This window comes from Symphalangus syndactylus, chromosome 7 (genome assembly GCF_028878055.3).
Source record: "Symphalangus syndactylus isolate Jambi chromosome 7, NHGRI_mSymSyn1-v2.1_pri, whole genome shotgun sequence".
Taxonomy (NCBI): domain Eukaryota; kingdom Metazoa; phylum Chordata; class Mammalia; order Primates; family Hylobatidae; genus Symphalangus; species Symphalangus syndactylus.
In genome coordinates this window covers 11,079,178-11,096,529 of record NC_072429.2, presented here as the reverse complement: position 1 = coordinate 11,096,529, position 17,352 = coordinate 11,079,178, and the positions used below count along the sequence as shown (strand labels likewise).

The window sequence follows — 17,352 nt, the reverse complement described above, 5'->3', positions numbered from 1 at the left end:
GTCAAGTGCGAAGGGTTTCCCCTTATAAAATCATCAGATCGCATGAGACTTATTCACTCCCATGAGAACAGTACGGGGGAACCCTCCCACCATGGTTCAATTATCTCCCACCAGGTCCCTCCCACACCACATGGGAATTACGGGAGCTACAATTCAAGAAGAGATTTGGGTGGGGACACAGCCAAACCGTATCATCATCCAGTTTGCCCATTTAAAGTGTACAGTTTAATCATTTTCAGTGCATTCACAGAGCTGTGTATCCATGATCACAATCAGTTTTAGAATATTTTCATCACCCCAAAAAGAAACCCTGTACCCCTTAGCTGTCACCCCTGCCCCAGGTAGCCAACAATCTACTTTGTCTCTCTAGATTTGCCTGTTCTGGACTTTCATCTCGTAAGTGGGCTTTTGTGACTGGCTCCTTTTCTCAGCACAATGTTTTCAAACTTCACCCATGTTGACTGATTGGATTTTTTTTTTTTTTTTTTTTTGAGGCGGAGTCTGGCTGTGTCCCCCTGGCTGGAGTGCAGTGGTGCCATCTCAGCTTACTGCAAGCTCCGCCTCCCGGGTTCACGCCATTCTCCTGCCTCAGCCTCCCAAGTAGCTGGGACTACAGGCGCCTGTCACCACGCTAAGCTAATTTTTTTGTATTTTTAGTAGAGACGGGGTTTCACCATGTTGGTCAGGATGGTCTCGAACTCCTGACCTGGTGATCCACCCGCTTCGGCCTCCCAAAGTGCTAGGATTACAGGCTTGAGCCACCGTGCCTGGGCTGACTGGATGTTTTTAAACTTACTAACCTGGATTGTTTTTACATCCTAGCCTCTCCCATAGACAATGCTGGTTTTGCCATTGCTGCTTCTCCAGGTCTCAAGAGAGCTTTATATGATCCAGGCCTAGGAAAAAGGGCAAAGAAAACAGCACATCAGAAAGTAGTTCATCTGTATGCAGAGAGTGGAGGAGGGAGGAGAACGTGTACCTGCTGGGTGGAGGGCATTCGGTGCGGCTGGGTGAGGAAGGGGCTGGAGCCCTTTGGGCTGGCTGAGGATGGAGGGAAAATGGGCACGAACAAGTGTTCAGTGGGTTAGGAATCATATCCTCTTTAATCTTTTCTAGTGCTGTTTGTAAAGTTGAGAATTCCTTTTTTTATTATTGGGCCGCACTTTCGTGGAAGAATTGCTTGCAGAGATGGGGCTGTTCTAAAATCTTCGAGAGTTCTCTTGGTGACCCAGCTGAGGCCCTGAACAGCTCAGAACCATCAGGGCCTCAGACACTCAGTAAGGGCCAGTTGCTTTACATTCCTTCTCATTTGATCCTCACAAATCCATGAAGCAGGTACATTTTACTGATGGGAAAACCAAGGCACTTAAGGAGCTCTTGGACGGCATGCCCACTGCCTGCCTTGCACTGCTCTGCCCGGAAACTGGACACAAATGATCTCCAGTCACAAGACTCTTGGCTTTGGGAATCTGAGTCAGAGGGCTCCAAGCTGCACTGAGATCGCTTTATATTTTACCATGTTTTTTTTCTTTCTTTTTTTTTTTTGGCTTTTAAAATAGTCTAGAACTATAAAACTCTTAGAAGAACACACAGGGGAAAAGCTTTATGACATTGGATTTGGCAGTGTTTTCTTGGCTATGACATCAAAAGCACAAGCAACAAAAGTAAAAATAGATAACTTGGACTACATCAAAACATAAAAGTTCTATGCATCTAAGGACAGAATCAACCAAGTGAAAAGGCAACCTATGGAATTAGAGAGAGTATTTGCCTATCACATATCTGATGAGGAGTTAATAACCAAAATATATAAACAACTATGATTCAATGACAGCAAAACAACCCAATTAAAAAATGGGCAAAGGACTTGAATACACATTTCTCCAAAGAAGATATTCATATGTCCAACAAGCACATGCAAAGAAACTCAACATCACTAATCACTAAGGAAACGCAAATCAAAACCACAATGAGATATCACCTCACACCCATTAAGATGGCTACTATCAAAAAAATAGAAAATAAGAAATGTTGGTGTGGATATGGAGAAATTGGAACCCTTGTGTACCATCGATGGGAATGGAAAATTGTGCAGCCTCTGTGTAAAACAGTATGGCTGTTCCTCAAAAAATTAAAAATAGAATTACCATATGATCCAGCAATTTCACTTCTGGGTATTTATTCGAAAGAATTGAAAGCAGGGCCTCAAAGGGCTATTTGTACAGCCATGTTTATTTATTTATTTATACATTTTTTGAGATGGAGTTTCACTCTTGTCACCAAGATTGGAGTGCAATGGCGTAATCTCAGCTCACTGCAACCTCTGCCTCTCGGGTTCAAGCAATTCTTCTGCCTCAGCCTCCCGAATAGCTGGCATTACAGGCGCCTGCCACCACGCCTGGCTAATTTTTGTATTTTTAGTAGAGACAGGGTTTCGCCATGTTGGCCAGGCTGGTATTGAACTCCTGACCTCAGGTGATCCGCCCGCCTCAGCCTCCCAAAGTACTGGAATTACAGATGTGAGCCTCTGCTCCCAGCTACAGCCATGTTTATAGCAGCATTACTCACAATAGCCAAAAGGTGGAAGCAACCTGAATGTCCAAGGACAGATGAGTGGATAAACAATATGGGGCATATACACAATGGAATAGTACTCAGTCTTAAAAAGGAAAGAAATTCTGATGCATGCTACATGGATGGACCTTGAGGACATTATGTGTTATGAGTGAAATAAGCCCATAAGGACATTATGAGTGAAATAAGCCCATCACAAAAGAACAAATACTGTAATTCCACCTACGTGACATACCTGGAATAGTCAAACTCATAGAGACAGGAAGTAGAATGCCGGCTGCCAGGGGCTGTGAGGGGAGGAGAATGGGGAGTTAGTGTTTCATGGGTGCAGAGTTTCAGCAGGGGAGAGTGAAAAGAGCTCTGGCGAGAGATGGTGGTGGAGGCACACAGTGTGAATGTACTTAATGCCACTGAGTTGTACACTTGAAAATAGCTAAGATGATAAATGCTGTATGTATTTTACTATTATACAATTAAAAAAATATATAGCCCAGAGTCCTTCATGTTTTCTTAGAGGTCATGGTTGCAAACTCCCAGAAGACCGCAGGTGGAGCTGTGAGTTGCTTTTTAGGCAGGTGCAGGGTCTGTAACCCGTGACAGCCTTTTGGCCACCTCTGGCAAAGCAACACAGAGTCTGGGATGAACAAGACCAACACCACCATTCCCGCACCCTCATCAGCACACAGCGTACTCACACTCACTCATCAGATTCTATCTTCCTGGAACACCACCCACCTGAGTGATGATTTCACAGATAAAGGAGAGGCTCAGAGAAGGTGAGTCACTTGCCCAAGGTCACACAGCTAGTAAAGCGTAGGAAGGCCCCACACCCAGGTGCCTGTTTCCGAAGCTTGCGTTCCTCCCTCAACCTCTCTGCAATGTGGCCTGGGATCCAAGTCACACCGCCAGCTCCCTCAGAAAATCTCTCTACATTATGGCTCCTCCCAGGCCTCAGCCTCCTCTCATAAAAAAACGAAAGATGGGGCCGGGTGTGGTGGCTCACGCCTATAATCCCAGCATTTCGGGAAGGCGAGGTGGGTGGATCATCTGAGGTCAGAAGTTTGAGACCAGCCTGGCCAACATGGTGAAACCCCATCTCTACTAAAAATACAAAATTAGCCAGGCATGGTGTCAGGTGCCTGTAATCCCAGCTACTCAGGAGGCTGAGGCAGCAGAATCACTTAGAACCTGGGAGACAGATGTTGCAGTGAGCCGAGATCGTGCCACTGCACTGCAGCCTGGGTGACAGAGCAAGACTCTGCCAAAAAAAAAAAAAAAAAAAAGATGGAAAGATGCAGTTTTAAGATGTGTGTAAATGCACTCATTCAGTCCCTCAGCAGCTATGACTGGCACCTCCTATGCTCCAGGTGTTGCCCTGACCCTGCAAAGGCAATGGTAATGGAGGGACAAGGGCCCTGGCCTCATGGAGCTTACACTGGGGCAGGGAGACAGACAATAAATACACAAATAGGAGACTCCCAGAGTCAAGGTGCCCTGCAGAATACAGAACAAGATCAAGAGTGTCTGGGGAGTGCTGCTTTCACTAGGGTGATCTCCCGGAGAAGTAGGGTGAAAGGGGCCAGCCTTTAAAAAGAGGAATTATCGGCCACAGTGGTGCAAGCAAGGAAAACAGAGAAGAGGCCAGTGTGGCTGGGTGCACAGAGCCAGGAAGGTGGGTGGGCAGGAGGCAGCCCCTGCAGCTGGAAACCAGGAGCAGGTTCAGATGTGGTTCCCACTGAGAAGGAGGGTCCTCGGAGACCTACTTGGAGACCCTGAAGGAGGGTCCCACTGAGAAGGAGGGTTTGAGGAAGCAAGTGGCATGAACAGGGAAGAGACCTGGCTACGAATGAGCTATGTGAACCGTACACGGCACTGCACATCCACGAGCTATGACGCGCTTAATCTGGGTTCCCCATTGTGGAGGGTTAATCTCCAAATTCTGGAGGGTTCTGTTTCATCCTCTGGGCAAACAGGTATACCTTGGTGCTAAGTCAGCTACAACCTGTAGCTTCTCATTTCCTTCCCTGTTTGCCTTTCCGGGCTCTGGTGGGCTCTGCACCTGGATTCTGACCTTACCCAGGATGTCCCCATCTGAGCCACTGGAGGGCAGGCCACAGTGGCAGTCACCAAGTGGGCAATGGGGCCACAGGGCAGGCCCCACCCCGGGCAGTCCTCGAGGGAAACAAGGCCTAGGAGGGAGAGAGCAGCGAGGACAGTCTAGAAGAAAAGGGAAAATTAATGCTGGGTAGAGATTAACTGGTGATTGTGTGGAGAAACTGAAGTCTGGAGAGAGGAAGGGACTTATCTAGAGTCACGTAGCTAGTCAGAAACACTCGGGACTAGATCCCAAGTCTCTAGCAGACCCCAGTGTGAGGCCTTCTCACCAAGCCCAGAAATCTAAGTGGTCTGGCCGGGCATGGTGGTTCACCCCCGTATAATCCCAGCACTTTGAGAGGCTGAGGCGGGTGGATCACCTGAACTCAGGAGTTGGAGACCAGCCTGGACAACATGGTGAAACCCCGTCTCTACCAAAATACAAAAAATTGGCCAGGCATGGTGGCATGTTCTTGTAGTTCCAGCTGCTCAGGAGGCTGAGGCATGAGAATCACTCGAGCCCGGGAGGTGGAGGTTGAGCCGAGATAATGCCACTGCATTCCAGCCTGGGTGACAGAGTGAGACTCCACCTCAAAAATAAATAATAAATAAATAAATAAATTTAAAAAATTAAAAATAAATGATAAATAAAAATAAATCTAAGTGGTCCTGGTGCGTAATAATAATAATAACAACAACGGCTAATCATCATTAAGCTCCCCCTCTGTGACAGCATTCAAAGGCATTTTCACGTTTAGTTCCTTTGCTTCTCACAACAACTCTATGAGATAGGAGCTATTAGCATCTCAATTTTACAGAGGAGACAACAGGTGAGTTTACACAACAGGATTCAAGCTTTAGTCTATTGCCTCCAGAGCCCCTCTCTTAATAACCATGCTGGCTGCATTATTAGAAAAGTAAGCCACAAGGCTCAGAGAGGGGAAACAGCTTATCAGGGCCACTCCAGCCAGCACTAACACTCATGTTATAGTCACTGTCCTATACTATTCCCCAGAGGATATGTCTTCTTTGTCTTTATCATTATTAAATTATTATTATTATTTTAGAGACAGGGTCTCTATTACCTGAGCTGGAGTGCAGTGGCACCGTCATAGCTCACTGCAGCCTCCAGCTCCTGGGCTCAAGTGATACTCCTGGTTCAGCCTCTCGAGTAGCTGGGAATACAGGCACACGCCGCCGTGCCCAGCTAATTTATTTTTTATTTTTTATTTTTTGTAGAGATGGGGTCTCTCTATGTTACCCAAGCTGGTCTTGAACTCCTGGCCTCAAGCGATTCACCCACCTTGGCCTCCCAAAATGCTGGGATTATTGGCGTGAGCCACCACGCCTGGCCCTTTGTCTTTATATTGATGGCACTAAGTACAGGAACACGCATGGCACAGAAAATATTGCTTGAACTGAAATTAATTGTGGTAACACGTTTCCCTTAATTGTTGCAGTTTCATTCTGTGTATTTAGAAAGAAAAGAGGGCAATTTCAGGAAGGAAGGGGACCAAACAAACACCCTGGCTGGGCCTGGTTGTGACAGAAAGAACATGAGCTTTTTGTGAAGTCAACATTTCGTTGCTGCAAATCTATGGGATCTGCGACAAGCCATTTCGCCTTGCTCAGCCTCAGTTTTTTTATCTAGAAAAATAAGGATAAAATGCCTAGCCTCACAGGGCATGGATTAACTCAATTAATGAATATAAAGCAGGGGTTGACAATATTTTTTCTCCCAAGGAGCAGAGAGTACATCTTTTCGGCTTTGCAAGCCATACAATCTCTGCCACAACTTCTCAACTCTATCTTTGTTGCACAAAAGCAACCATAGGCAATATGTATTTACAAAAACAGGCAGTAGGCTGGATTTGGCTCCCTGGCCATGGTGTGCTGGTACCTGATCAAAATCAGTCCAAGCCAGGGATACATAGGACTTCATCATGATTCCATGAGCTCTAGGTACTTGTGCCTTCATGGGTCCTTCTTACCATAGCAGAAGTCTGTGGGCCCTAGAAATTTTTTTTTTCGTGAAAAAATTATCTTATGATTTTTTAGAAATTAAAATATTTTGAGGGTCCCTGAAAGTACTGTGGGCCTTAGGTCTGTGCCTATGTGCCTGATAGATCAGTCAGCACTTGGCAAGCCACAAGCAGGTGCTCAGGGAAACGAGACTTCCCTCCCCATCTCCTTCCCTTTACTGGGTCTACCTGTGTATTCGTCTGCTCAGGCTGCTATAACAAAACACAACAGACTGGTGGCTTGAACAACAGAAATGTGTTTTCTCACAGTTCGGGAGGCTGGAAGTCTGAGATCAAGGTGTCCACATGGTCACTTTCTGGTAAGACCTCTCTTCCTGGCTTGTAGATGGCCGCCATCTCACTGTGTGCACATCTGACCTCTTTGAGCATGTGCAGAGAAACAGCGCTCTGGTATTGCTTCTTGTAAGGAAACTAATCCTACGGGATCAGAAACCCATTCTTACGACCACCTCGTTTAGCCTTTATTAATTCCTTAATATCTCCAAATACAGCCACACTGAGAGTTAAGGCTTCAACACATGAATTCTGGGTGAGACACAGTCCGTCTATAGCAGCCTGGAATTGGATAAGGGGAGGAAGCAGGAAGACTTCCGCATGGCAGCTTACGAGACAGTATCTGTGAGCGCAGGCTCTGCAATGAGGTAGCCTGGGCTTTAGATCCTAGTGGACTTTCACTGGTGTTTACCAGAGAAGTCATTTCACTTTTCCTGCCCTCAAGTTCCTCAGGTAAAATGAGGATAGCTATGGTTTCCACCTCACTGGACTGCTATGGAATGTGTGGCAGAAATTCAAGAGAGGACCTGGCACATGGTAAGCACTAGATCAATGTTAGTGATGGTGATGGTGAGGATGATGATCATGGTGATGGTGATGGTGGTGACAGTGATGGTGATGGTGAGAATGAGGATGATGATGGTGACGGTGGTGATGGTGAGGATGACAATGGTGATGGTAAGGATGATGACAGTGATGGTGAATGATGATAATTATTACTGTGGTGATTATAATTATGGTGATGATGATGATAGTGATGATGGTGAGGATGATGACAGTGATGGTGAATGATGATAATTATTACTGTGGTGATTATAATTATGGTGGTGATGATGATAATGATGATGGTGAGGATGATGACAGTGATGGTGAATGATGATAATTATTACTGTGGTGATTATAATTATGGTGGTGATGATGATAATGATGATGGTGAGGATGATGATGGTGACGGTGAATGATGATAATTATTACTGTGGTGATTATAATTATGGTGGTGATGATGATAATGATGATGGTGAGGATGATGACAGTGATGGTGAATGATGATAATTATTACTGTGGTGATTATAATTATGGTGATGATGATGATAGTGATGATGGTGAGGATGATGACAGTGATGGTGAATGATGATAATTATTACTGTGGTGATTATAATTATGGTGATGATGATGATAGTGATGATGGTGAGGATGATGACAGTGATGGTGAATGATGATAATTATTACTGTGGTGATTATAATTATGGTGGTGATGATGATAATGATGATGGTGAGGATGATGACAGTGATGGTGAATGATGATAATTATTACTGTGGTGATTATAATTATGGTGGTGATGATGATAATGATGATGGTGAGGATGATGATGGTGACGGTGAATGATGATAATTATTACTGTGGTGATTATAATTATGGTGGTGATGATGATAATGATGATGGTGAGGATGATGACAGTGATGGTGAATGATGATAATTATTACTGTGGTGATTATAATTATGGTGGTGATGATGATAATGATGATGGTGAGGATGATGATGGTGACGGTGAATGATGATAATTATTACTGTGGTGATTATAATTATGGTGATGATGATGATAGTGATGATGGTGAGGATGATGATAGTGATGGTGAATGATGATAATTATTACTGTGGTGATTATAATTATGGTGGTGATGATGATAATGATGATGGTGAGGATGATGACAGTGATGGTGAATGATGATAATTATTACTGTGGTGATTATAATTATGGTGGTGATGATGATAATGATGATGGTGAGGATGATGATGGTGACGGTGAATGATGATAATTATTACTGTGGTGATTATAATTATGGTGATGATGATGATAGTGATGATGGTGAGGATGATGATAGTGATGGTGAATGATGATAATTATTACTGTGGTGATTATAATTATGGTAATGATGATAGTGATGATGGTGAGGATGATGACAGTGATGGTGAATGATGATAATTATTACTGTGGTGATTATAATTATGGTGATGATGATGATAGTGATGATGGTGAGGATGATGATAGTGATGGTGAATGATGATAATTATTACTGTGGTGATTATAATTATGGTGGTGATGATGATAATGATGATGGTGAGGATGATGACGGTGACGGTGAATGATGATAATTATTACTGTGGTGATTATAATTATGGTGATGATGATGATAGTGATGATGGTGAGGATGATGATGGTGACGGTGAATGATGATAATTATTACTGTGGTGATTATAATTATGGTGATGATGATGATAGTGATGATGGTGAGGATGATGATGGTGACGGTGAATGATGATAATTATTACTGTGGTGATTATAATTATGGTGATGATGATGATAGTGATGATGGTGAGGATGATGATAGTGAGGATGATGATGGTGATGGTGATAATGTTGGTAACGGTGATGATGGTGATGGTGATAAGGATAATGATGGTGGTACTGATTAGGGTGATGATGATGATGCTGAGGATGAGGATGGTGATGGTGACAGTGATTGCTATGTTTTAAATGTTTTTGTCCTCACCAAAATTTATGTTCAAACTTAATCTCTAATCCAACAGTATTGGGAGGTGTAGCTTTTGGTAGGTGATTGAGTCATGAAGGTTCTGCTCTCATGAATGGCAGTTAGATGCCCTTGTAAAAGGGCTTGATGAGGGGAATTCACCTCTTTTTGCCCTTTCCATTGCTTCCACCATGTGAGGACATGGCATTCCTTCGCTCTGGAGGATAGAGCAACAAGGTGTCGTCTTAGAAGTGGAGACTGGGCTCTCACCAGACACCAAACCTGCTGGTGCTTTGATCTTGGATTTCCCAACTTTTGGTATTGTAAGAAATAAATTTCTATTGTTTATAAATTACCCAGGCTTTGGCATTTTCTTATAGTAGCACAAATGGACTAAGACAGTGATGATGATGGTGATGTTGATAATGGTGACGGTGATGGTGATGATAATAGCAAGGATGATGGGATGATGATGGTGATGGGTGATAGTGATGATAATATAATGGTGATGATAAAGATGATCTTTTTTTTTTTTTTGAGACAGAGTCTTGCTCTCTCATCCAGGCTGGAGTGCAGTGGCGCCATCTCGGCTCACTGCAAGCTCCGCCTCCTGGGTTCACGCCATTTTCCTGTCTCAGCCTCCCAAGTAGCTGGGACTATAGGCGCCCGCCATGGCGCCCAGCTAATTTTTTTGTATTTTTAGTAGAAACGGGGTTTCACCGTGTTAGCCAGGATGGTCTCGATCTCCTGACCTCGTGATCTGCCCGCCTCAGCCTCCCAAAGTGCTCGGATTACAGGCGTGAGCCACCACGCCCTGCCGATAGGATGATCTTATAAGAAATGCACAGACAGTGGTTGGATGTCCCCAGTAGCTAGGGTCTTTTAGCTGAACCTAAGTCCTTCCCATTACCAACGCAAGGAAGACCCACCAAAAGCAGTAGATGCTGGCATCTCTGGGTGAGGACACTGACACTTAATCTCTTTTTCTGGGCTCCTTGCAAACAAACTATCTGTTCAAACTCTTCTTCCAGATGGGCAAATAATTGTCCCTTCATTTATCTCCAATACTCTGACACCTACTAAATGTCTTGAAGTTAGCATCAGACTCACGGGTTTAAGAGCTCGGGACATCACATGACTGTCTCCACTGCAGATGCCAGCCACATGTTTCAGGTACCGCTCACACTTCTAAAGAGCCAGCTCTAAATTCACGGGTCCCAGACTCCCTCAGGTTTAGTAGTTCTCATAGAACTCATTGAAAATACTAGATTACAATCACAAAGGATACAGAGAAGGACCAACTGAGTGAAGTGGCACAAGGCAAGGTTTGAAGAGAGGGGTGCAGAGCTTCTGTGACCTCTCCTTGTGGAATCCAGACACATTGCTTTCCTGGCACATCAGTGTGTTTGCCAGTTAGGAAGCTCCACCAAGCCTTGGTGTCCAGAGTTTTTATTAGGGTTTGATTTTGTATGCATGACTGGTTAAGTCACTGGCTGTGTGATTGAACTCAGCCTCCAACCCCCTTCCTTCCCCAGAGCTTGGGCTGGTCCAAAATACCAACCCTCTAATCTCATGGTTAATCTTTCTGGTAACCAAACCCCATCCTAAAACTATTTAGGGGCCCACCTCATTAGCATAACAAAGACCCTTTTAGAACTCAGAAAATTCCAAAGATTTTTGGAGCTCAGTGCCAGAAATGGGAATGAAAACCAGATACATTCTTATTACAGCACACTTTCCTTAGGCAGCCCCCTCTTCTCCCTCCTCAAACTCATAATTGAATTTCTAAGATCTGAAATTTTTCCTTTGAACTTGGGAGACATCTTGTCCCTGGAAATGACCTTTGCAAGAGCCGATCTTATCCCTTAGCCATATGGGGGCTTATTCTGCTTATGTTTAGACAGCCACAGACCCTCCCTTAACCTCCTTCTAATCCAGAGCTGGAGCTTCAGATCAGTTGTGCTGGACCCTTGTTGAGTCCAATAGGGATGGCACCATGTCCAAGAGGCTGAAGAAGAGACCTGAAGCCAGTGAATAACACATAGGGTTTTTTGAGGGCTTACATATGGGATAGTCTAAGGGCAGTGGGCTGGACAGGAGAACCACTGCGATTTGTAAAACACATGTAGTTTACACAGCAATCTTCACTTAGCACACTCTACCTAGCAACTTCTATTTAACCCAAAACAAACGGCCTCCATCTCCTGTATGGCCTTCATTCCAAGGAATGGGCCAGGGGTTCAGATGTTCTTTGTAGATAAGGAGTGAATCTCTGGGTTGGCTACTCCCGGATTCCCTAGCTCAAAACTCTGAACCGACATTCTTCTTAGATCATAGGGTCATTTTCAGGGTATGGTTGAGTTATTGCTGTCAGGTGCGTCCGCCGTACAAGGTCTGAACCCCACTTCCTGGGCTGAGGCTGGAGCCCTCACCCACCTATGTCCTCTGATGGATCTGCCTAGATTCCCCTGTCTCACCTGGCCACTGCCCAAGACCCCTGGCTGTGCTTTCTTTACTCACCCCAACTTCAGATCCTCAGCTAGAGAAACGTAAAATTCTGATTTGGAATGAGTCTTAAAAAGATGTAAGTCCAACTGCCAATAACACATTCCCAGCTCTGCCATTTGCTAGTTGGATGATCTAGAGCAAATCATTTTGTAAGCAGACAGGGAGGGTCTCCAGGGACTATAGGAATTTAATCAACTCGAGCAATCAGCCTGTTTTACAGCCTTCTGCCTTGCAGCCTGTTTTTCCCCAAGCCCCATGTGGAATGCTGTCACCTAGTCAGTTGGAAGCAGCATCTGACAGAGACCTCGGCAACTTAGAGATAAACCCAAGGGAACTTTCCTCACTACCATGCTGAAGTCTTACCCATGGAGGAGCTATAGCTTCACTGCCGTAACATGCGACCTATGTGCTGGCATGAGGACTCACTGCATCTGTGCCACTGGGACCCCTCCTCTGCATGCGATGATGCACCCTCTCCCCTCTCCATCACTCCATAAAACCCTCTGCTCATTTTCCCTCAGGGAGACACTGCTTTGGAGAATATTCCCAGTGCTTTTTTTTACTTGTGACAATTTTCCCTCGGGGAGACACTGCTTTGGAGAATATTCCCAGTGCTTTTTTTTTTAACTTGTGACAAGTAATAAAACTCCTATTGATGAAAACCTGTATTCTCATGGAGAGTTCTTTGTTACTCACCAGGTGAACAAACCAAGCCTCTTTTTTGGGGGGTAACAGCTTCAAATTTGGAAGATTCTATTTCCTCATCTGGAAACAAGAAAAAGAATGCTGCAGGAGTCAGGACTACTCTAAGTTTTGTTGGGGTAACAAACTATATCTTAACATAAAAGAGGTGACTTGCCCCTCATATCCCCACTCACAGTGCTGCTCCATCTTGCAACTCTGTCATCTAAGGCATGTGTTCTCCAAGGTCACCAGGGCAGGGAGAAGAAAAGGAATGGAGGGGGCACACTGGCTTTCAGTTGCGTTGGCCAAAAAGTGACCGATGTTACTTCCACACACAAGCTACTGGCCAGAATGAGTCACATGGCTCCCAAATACTTGCAGGAGTTCCTGGAGTTGTGCAGGAATTTCTCTCTATGTGCTATTTGGCAAGCACCAACAGTCTTTCCCACAGGTCCTTTGGCTCAGTGGTTGGGAAAATCGGAGAGCTCGTGGACATCAAAACTCCAGCCACAGAGCAGGTGATTGCCAAATGCAGTTTTCTGTTCCCACAAAAAAGTCTCTGTTTTGCCTGGTAATGCTTTGTTATTGGTAAGAGAGGTCATTTCCATTTGTGCTGTTTTCACTGTGGGGTGTCCTTACCTCCTGGCTGCCCAGATGGGGCAGGTCCTAGGGGTGTGGCTGCTGGGACAGTTTGGGCTGGGCTGTGGAAAGCTCTGCAGAGGCAACCATGTTATTCCTCCCAACTCCTCCCCAGAGTCAGAGATCACTAGCATCATTAGAGAGCCAACTGCCCAGCCTTCCAATCAAAGCCATAGGCAGAGCTTATCCCAAATGTCACTGTCCTTCGCCTTAGCAGCCAAAGGTCAAAAACAGTCTGAGTTCGGGCTGTTGTTTTCTATTTTCTGGCAAAGTTTACTCTGTGTAGCTGTAACTGAGTTGGTTGGTGGAAGACAGCACAAGACATGCAGGCAAGATAAAAACAACAGACTGAGCACGGTGGCTCCTGCCTGTAATCCCAGCGCTTTGGGAGGTTGAGGTGGGAGGATTGCTTGAGCCCAGGAGTTCAAGGCCAGCCTGGGCAACATAGGGAGGCCCTCTCTACAAAAAAATAAAAAATAAAAATAAAAACTAGCCAGGTGTGGTGCTATGCACCTGTAGTCCCAGTTACTTGGGAAGCTGATCTTAGGAGGTTGAGACTGCAGTGAGCTGAGTTCACACCACTGCACTCCAGGCTGGTTGACAAAGAAAGACCTTGTCACAAAAAAAAACCAAAAACAAAAAAAGATAACAACAATAATAGCAGCAGACATGTATTGAGCACTTACTATGTGCCAGACTTTTTGCCAAGTGTTTTACGAGAATTGTCCCATTTAACTCTCTTAACAACCCTATGAGAAAGACCCTGTTAGTGTCCACATTTGACAAGTGGGCAAACTGAGGCACAGAGCAGGAGGAAAACCATCCTGAGGTCACAGTTGGCACATGGCAGGGCCGAGACTCAAACCCAGGTCTGCCTGGCTCCATGGCCTCAGTCCTGCACCATTGGACTCTACACCTGCGGCCCAACAGCATCCTTGCTGCTCACTGGTGGCAGGCACACTTTCCAACACAAAGAACCCCTGCCCCTCAGGGTGTGTGAGGATTAAACTAGTTCATCTGAAAGACTGAGTCTGCAAGTGTTTACCAAGTGTCTACACTGTCCAAGGACCTGGCTCAGTTCTGGGGTTCAGGAGATGAATCAGACGTGGGTTTTTCAGGAGCTCATGATCCAGGTTAGTAATGGTTCCCATGGCCCTGTGATGGAGACCATGTGTGGGATGGAGGCCATGGAGAATGCAGGGAGGAACCAGGAAGATGGGCCAGTGGGGCAGGAAGGGCGAGGGAAGGTCAAGAAAGAGCTGAGACTTCACCAACGAATAGGTCACAAAAGGGAGGTCATGCTAGGCAGAGACCAGCCTTGGCCAAGGTGTGGATTGGTATTGCTGAAGTGTAAAACCCAGGACTGGGGCATGGCAGGTGTGTTAGTCTGTTCTCATGCTGTTAATAAAGACATACCCAAGACTGGGTAATTTATTTATTTATTTGTTTATTTACTTATTTTATTTTATTTTTTTTTTTTGAGATCGAGTTTCGCTCTTGTTGCCCAGGCTGGAGTGTAATGGCACGATCTCAGCTCACTGCAACCCTGGCCTCCCAGGTTCAAACGATTCTCTTGCCTCAGCCTCCCGAATAGCTGGGACTACAGGTGCGTGCCACCACGCCCAGCTAATTTTTTTTTGTATTTTTAGTAGAGACAGGGTTTCACCATGTTGGCCAGGATGGTCTCAATCTCTTGACCTCGTGATCGCCTGCCTCAGTCTCCCAAAGTGCTGGGATTACAGGCGTGAGCCAAGCTGAGGTAATTATACCTAGGCCCAGCTGAGACTGGGTGATTTATAAAGGAAAGAAGTTTAACTAACTGACAGTTCGGCATGACTGAGGAGGCCTCAGGAAACTTACAATCACAACAGAAAAGGAAGCAAACATGTCCTTCTTCCCATGGCCTCAGGAAGGAGAAGTGCTGAGCAAAAGGGAGAAAAGCCCCTTATAAAACCATCAGGTCACATGAGAACAGCCTGGAGGTAACTGCCTCCATAATTCAATTACCTCCCACCAGGTCCCTCCCACAACACATGGGAGTTATGGGAACTAAAATTCAAGATGAGATTTGGGTGAGGACACAGCCAAACCAAGTCATCAGGGACACTTTAGGGGATGTTACTGGACAGTAGTCAGGGGACAGAAGGTTTGTTTATTCATTTATTCATTTATTAAGTGAGTATCCGTACAGCACCAAAAGATCCTGACACTGCATGGGGCACTGTGGATACAGCAGTGAACAAGACACAGAGCCTAAGGTGTTGGGGGAGGAAGATGGGCATTAAGAGCGCAGACAAGTGGTCAAGTACAAAAGAGTTTCAGAACGACAGGGCCATGAATAAGGAGAAGTGCCTTGAATGCCAGGCCCAGGGAGCTGAGGTGGTGGAGAGCCCACTACCTCAGAGGAGGTGTGGGCAGAGGAGGAATAGGTTAGATTTGTGTTTCAGAGGCTTGCCCTATGCAGGAGGGAAGGGACCTGGGGGAGCAGGAGCCACATGGTGGCCAGGCACTCTTAGTATGGGGCCAGGCACATTGCGGCTGTTCAGGGAATGCTATGGAATCTGGGTCTCGGTATGGGGTGCCTCCTGATCAGGGCCTGCACCCACCTGCTTCTGGCTGCTCGGTCCCCAAGGACATCTGCAGGCAGGGCTAGACGCCTCCTAATCACAGCTGACCCCGAGCCAGGGAGAAAGGGAGAAAGGGACATCTTGATAAGCCAAAGGCCTCTGGCATTTTGGCTTATCATCTCCTGAAGAAGAAGACAGCCAAGTCCTGGTGCTCTGCTGCTGACTGGCTGAGGCCTCAGCGGGGTTTCCCTGGGACTGCATCCACCCCTGAATGATGGACAGAACCCTGGCTGGGAGTCAAGAGGCTTGAGCTCAACTGCTGCTTCCACCCCCAGCTTGCTCTGTGCCCACAGGCAGGCTGCTAGCCCACACTGGGCTGAATCCTTCTCAGCAAAATGAGGGAAATAATCCCACCTTCCCACTGCACAGGGCTATTGGAAGGAGCAAGGCAGATCATCCATTCATTCCTCATCCAGCAAGTTCTAATTAAGCACCTACTGCGTGGGTAGGGGCAATCAGTGACAGGTGGGAGGGGCGGTGCAGCCAGCAGAATAAGAAGTCACTCGTATTTGTTAAGTGCTGCTTATGACCCAGGCTCCTCTCTAATAATATCATGTGGATTTGCTTCATTTAATTTCCACAGCAACCCAATGAGATGGGTTCTCTCATCACCCTCTTTTTATGTACAAAGAAACTAAGGCAGAAAACAGCTACGTCCCTTGCCTGTAGGGAGGGCCCACAGTGAGTAGTAAACAGGGACGTGAATTTGATCTGAGTCCAGAGCCCGTCCTTCTATCCACTAAGCTACACTGCTTCCGTGTCCACACACAGCTCACAGCCTAGGCGAGGGGGGATGTGGTTTAGAAAAACTCAAGAAACAAGTGAAGGGTGAAACTGAAAAGTTGTGTGGCATAAAGTTACGAGGGATCAGAGACAGGAGTGGGCGGAAGTGGCCCTCTGGGGAGCCCAGAAGAGGGAGTGGCAACCGGCAGAGGGAAGAGGGAGACGCCCAGTGTGTGGGGCATGGTAGGCTGCGGCGGGACGGTCACAGCACAGCAGGGCTCAGAGGCTGCAGGCCTGGGAGGCCTCCACGGGGAGTTTGCTCTTTACTCCAAGAGTATTGAGAAGCCACTGGAGAGATGCAAGCTGATTTAGATTCTAGGAAGAATCCTCTGGACCCAGAGGACAACAAGTGGACACAAGGAGACCATTCAAGAGACACTGCACGATGGAGGGTGATCTGCTTGTGACATCTATCACCCCACTGGATTGCCAAAGCTGATTCAGCTGATCTGGCTGGCTAGGCGGGTGTCCCCTTCCTCCCTCAACCCTCCACGTGTGTCCCTCCCAAAGCTGTATGCTCAGTCAAAGGGAGCGACCTTCCCTGAGAGAGGAGGACCATTCTTCTGTTAAGGGTATAAGAGTAGCTGTGTTCCCCT

The 17,352-nt window shown here is 46.1% G+C and overlaps 1 long non-coding RNA gene across 1 annotated transcript; it reads right to left on the bottom strand.

Moving 5' to 3' along the window:
• Nucleotides 1–202: 202 nt before the first annotated feature.
• On the bottom strand, nt 203–2,856 carry LOC134737097 (uncharacterized). Its single transcript, XR_010121663.1, has 2 exons — nt 2,810–2,856; nt 203–896 (listed from the first exon to the last, which is right to left on the bottom strand). It is a non-coding gene; the product is annotated as an uncharacterized lncRNA (long non-coding RNA).
• Between the last annotated feature and the right edge of the window lie 14,496 nt (nt 2,857–17,352).